General features: G+C 29.1%; 1 long non-coding RNA gene across 1 annotated transcript; it reads right to left on the bottom strand.

The window, feature by feature from the left end:
* Positions 1–263: 263 nt before the first annotated feature.
* Positions 264–5,060, bottom strand: LOC128667063 (uncharacterized). The gene is made up of 2 exons (XR_008403288.1): positions 4,945–5,060; positions 264–2,091 (listed from the first exon to the last, which is right to left on the bottom strand). It is a non-coding gene; the product is annotated as an uncharacterized LOC128667063 (long non-coding RNA).
* Positions 5,061–5,313: the final 253 nt, after the last annotated feature.

The following is a 5,313-nucleotide window of genomic DNA, read 5'->3' as shown; positions in this document are numbered from 1 at the left end:
AAATACATTTAGACAAATCTATTTCTCTAAAAATGTGCAAAATAAAATTATAGACATAAAATAATTTTAATAAACAATATATATATACGTTGATTGGAGTAGCCGTGTTAGTCCAGAGATTTAGATATCAAAATAACAAGAGTATTGCATTGAGCAATGATACCTTTTTTATTGGACTAACTATACATACATGATGTATAGTTAGTCCAATAAAAAAAGTATATATATATAATAGAGTTTTAATCAATAAGCCTTCTAAAAACTTAAAGTGGTTGGAAATGTATTTATTTTTTAGTAATTAATACATCTGATAAATAATGATATATTGAAAGGTTACAAATAAAAGTAAGACATTTTTGTTCCAAAATCTTTATTTATTCTCCTCAATGCGTCCGTCCCATGGTAAATCCTTCATGCTCTCTTCTTTAGTCATATACCTTACCTTGAAATGTTGATACAAAGTTTTTGGTTCAATATTTCTTTTTATTTTTTTATGATTTTTTTTTTTTAGAAATTGAGGGTTATTTTACAATCATTTAAAATATTTATCAAATGATCTATCTTCAAAAATCTCTATAGATTTTAAATGCTGATTTTTTTTTGGAAAAAAACATAGTTTTCTAGAGGATAGTAATCAACCCCTGAGTGTTTATCAGAAGTTGTATGATGGAGTGATATGTGGTTGTTTATCATAGATATGTTTATACAAATAAATTGGTAGGGTTTGGTTAGCACACCTAATACTTAATCTGAGGGCTGCCAAAAGACCAAAACGCTGTATAAAAGTTATAGGTAGTTTTTAAAGCATTTGACTATGTTCAATCTTTATTTTTGGGTATGGAGGTACATGAAAACCCTCTGTTTTATGCTTATAAATAGCACCAACAAATGTAAAGGAGACATTTTAAAGTAGAACATACATTGATTAGCCAGAGCTAAGTTTGGTTAGTCACTTAAATGTCTATGAAAGTCAACAGCTTTTAAAAGATCAGACCAGATACATACATAGATATAAATACATACATTTTCAATGGATGAAAACAATTTGTAGACGAAAAATAATGTGATATTTAGGAACGCTATCAGATTTTATTTCTTTACATATATAAATAATTACAGGTGTTGGGTATGTGGTGCAAAGTCCCTATATTTGTGTTAAGTTGTACTAGGCAAACCAGTGTAAATATAATTCTACTACATAAGGTGAATGAAAAACAATTTATGCAGCCAAATCTCCTTTATATGCTTAATATATCTTCTCAAAATATATCAGCATTGACAAAAATTAACATTACAAAGACAAGGGGGAGGATAGCGGTAGCACAGAGTTAAATTATTTTTAAATTCAATATAATTAAATGTTCTTCATTTTGTGGTAGAGCATATATATTCTCACCACAAGTTAAAGGGTCCCAAAAGAAAAGAAAAAAACTGGTGAAACCCCAAAATGTGAGGTAAATGTTGTAACAATGGAGTGCCCCGTCATGGTTCCTACTTTCAATTGGTTCCCTCAATCCTATGACGTGTCGCGAGTTGGAGGGAGAGCCTTGGTGGCACCAACTTGATCAACTCCACTTCTGTATGGAAGTTTAATCCAAAATGAGCACAGTTCAGATGGGAGCGTCTGCGCAAAAATCCTGAAGTATTTTGAAGGTTTAAAATGAATTTCAATCCTCTGACGAAGAAGGAACTACTTCAAAACGCATCAGGATTTTTGCACAGATGCTCTCACCTGAACTGTACTCATCTTGGATAGCCACAATTGAAATTCCATATTATTATTCAAACTGTAAACAATATAGATATATTCTATGGATTATTTAGAATTAAAAAAAAAAAAAAATCATTTTACTTTCAACTTGTGATACGTGTGCAAAAAGCTATCTTCTGGGTATAGTTTACACTCAAGGAAAAGTGCTAAATAGCGCTCCACTTGTAATCTAAGCCTATATTGTTTTACATTAAAAGGAGTTTAATACAATAGGGAACATAAATTAATATCACATATTTTTTTCACAATGTAGAAGGCTGGAACACTGAAAAAAATGTATTCTCTCATTTTCTGATATTTTAATGCCAGTCTTCATAGACCTGAAAGAGAAAAAAAACAAAAAAAACACAAGTTTTATAAGCGATAAAAACTGTAATATGTAGAGATCACCAGCAGATGGCAGCGATAAGATTCTAAAGCTGTCAGATTTTCTCATGTTTGGCATGCACAGAATATAAATGTAACACTATATACTCCAATACTATAAGCCGTTTTTACAATCTTTGTTGAAATACATAAATAGATTTGTTAAGTTTCATTCACACTAAAGTATTTAATAGATACTATGGTATCTCTTTATTTGTTAAATCATTCTATACTTCAAAATTTTCATTTGGTAAATTGATAAGCAAATAAAATAATTTGCTATATTTAGATGAAATAGTTAATGTGAAACTGTTACAATATTGTTATTTTACAAATTATTTTGTGTAAATTCAAAATGTATGTTTTCTATAGATGGTATTAAACATCACCAGGGGTATATTTGCTTAGAGGTCAAAAGGACAGGATTATCCTGAGGTAATTTTCATGGAAAAAATACTATCTTGCAAATGTATTGCTGTTACTACCTTTAAGCATTGTGAGTGCTGCAGTACTGATTGGGGAACATATGACCTCTCTAGAGATATCAACAGTCATACATTATATATAACTGTAAACCAAACAGATATTTGCCAATGAAAGGAGAGTACAGGGATATATTCAGTTGCTGGGGGTGTAGGAAGGATCCCCACTAGTTCACCAGAGCCCTGATCAATGAGTAATATATTCCTTTTAAACATTTATATAAATGCAGAATGTCATTAATGGTAATGCAGTTACATTCAAACAAATTATTGTATTTCCTTCACAGTTAATTTAAATAATAAAGAATTAAATTAAATCATTAAATAAGAAAAGGGTAAAATGATGGACCCATTTCCATCTTCCATTCTTGATACAGAGCTTTATTAAAGAGATATTGAATGCTACTTACTTTTGTGTAAAACGTGATTAACCCACAATCCATTTAGAAGCCAAAAAGCAAACTCTGTAACTGGTACCCTTCTAAAGGTACATTTTATTTTTAGATCTAGCGCTACCTATGGTTAGAATTTTTCTTAAATCTTTAAAAAAAAATATAAATGTACCAATGTTATTTAACCACAACTTATCTCCAATTATATGTTTTATCACTTAACCTAACAATTTCCTATATTTTAGTAAAAAAAAAAAATGCCTGTCCCCATCAATAACTAATGTTTGTTTTCCTATCAGTAAAAACATTCTTTAAAAAAAAAAATATATATATATAATAAAAATGACTCCACAAATTTAAAATAATTACAAAAATAAAGACTTTAGCGATGAATCAAAATAAAAAGTAACACATTTAAGATAATTACTGTACATGAAAAAGAAAATTTTGGACAACCTTCAAAAATGGATTATATATATATATATATATATATATATATACAGTATTTCATATATATAATCAATTTCAGTCCAAAATCTCATGATATACCAGTACTCTGGTTCCAGATACATGATAAGCTTTTTACAGTATGATAGGGGAGAGAAAATTAGGGGATGTAGGCAAAACATAAACATTTTTTTATTTCAAACTGTAGAGAATGCTAAAAATATGCCACTTTCAACACTTGGAGTGAAAGACCAAGTGCAACTTAAACACCAACTAGTTTATTAAAGGGACAGTAAAGTCAAAATTACATTTTCATGATTCAAATAGATCAGGTAATTTTAAACAATTTTTCAATTTACTTATCTAATGTAATAAGCTTTGTTCTTCTGGTATTCTTTGTTAAAAAGCATATCTAGGTAGGATCAGGAGCAGCAATGCACTACTGGAAGGTAGATGATGGTTGGTAGTTACACGTAAATGTCTCTTGATGTTGGCTCAACTGAATTGTTCAGCTAGCTCCCAGTAGTGTTTTGCTGCTCCTGGGATACAAAGAAAATGAAGCAAATTTGAAAAAACAAGTAAAAAAAAAGTTGTTTAAAATGATATGCTCTATCTGAATCATAAAAAAGATTGGGTTTGATGTTCCTTGGACTACCACTCTACCCAGATTAGTTAATTGCCTATCTAAGTATTTTGTTAATTAGCTAATTTACCATCCCCCTATTCAAATAAGTTAATTAGCTAATTATTTAATTAGTAAATGAACAACCCCCATACTTACATTTATTGTATAATTCATTTTTAATTAGCATACTAATTTATTAATTAACAGATTCAGATTAGTTAATGAGCAAATGAATTAATAAATTTCTCTCTGCTAAAAATTTCTACATCTGAAACTCTTCTTCTTCATATTATTATTTAATAAGATGATTCTAGATCTAACTATCTCATTTAATTTGACACCATTAAATGATATATATATATATATATATATATATATATATATATATATATATATATATATATACTACTCTCTGCATACTGGGTTCCTATGAATTTATATCAAATTAATTGGTTAATGAAATCTTTATTAATTAGCTTATTAATTAATTAGTTAAGTATATATCCAATTAGTTAGTTATCTATCGCTCTACTCTACTTAGTTCAGTTCTACAGCTGAAGTAATTATTGTTATTATTATCTAGAAATCTCATTTAATTTGCCTCCACTTTTTTTCCAATAATTTTAATATATATTGATGACCAGTAAGAACTAAAATAAAATGAATTCTGCTTATCACCAGGATTGCTTTAACCATACCCCAGTAATTTTTTTAATTGTTTTCTTCCCCAACCAAATTATTGAGGAAGGATATTTCCTATAACTCTCTCCCTTTACTATTTCTGAAAATAGAAAAGCTCAGCCTGACACTAGTCTCTGCAGGGTGTGTTGCAATGTATTTGTATTGTAAATGTGAACTTACCTAAGAAACCAGAGCTGCCAGAAGTATGCATGTATAGTCTCCAGTATTTATAATCTATTTTCCACACCCTTAAAACGTCATTTATTGCTGTAACAGCAAACTGCCGAATACTGAAATTATTTAGTTCCTTTTAGATCTTGTGGTGCAATACTGCTTAAAATATTTAAGGAAGCATTGCTCCATATATATAATATAATTTGAAACTGTACATTTTTTAGCACACATTTTCTTTTTGTGCACAGTAAGGGGCAAATATAAATGTGGAGCCAATCATTTAGTCACTGTGTAGCTTGTTGTAGGTTCCCATCATAAAAAATATACAGGAATGCAACAGCTTGTCTAAGGGAGTAAAATAAATTAAGTTTACAG

This window comes from Bombina bombina, chromosome 7 (genome assembly GCF_027579735.1).
Source record: "Bombina bombina isolate aBomBom1 chromosome 7, aBomBom1.pri, whole genome shotgun sequence".
Taxonomy (NCBI): Eukaryota; Metazoa; Chordata; class Amphibia; order Anura; family Bombinatoridae; genus Bombina; species Bombina bombina.
The sequence above is the reverse complement of the archived record's forward strand: the minus strand, read 5'-3'. Positions and strand labels throughout refer to the sequence as shown.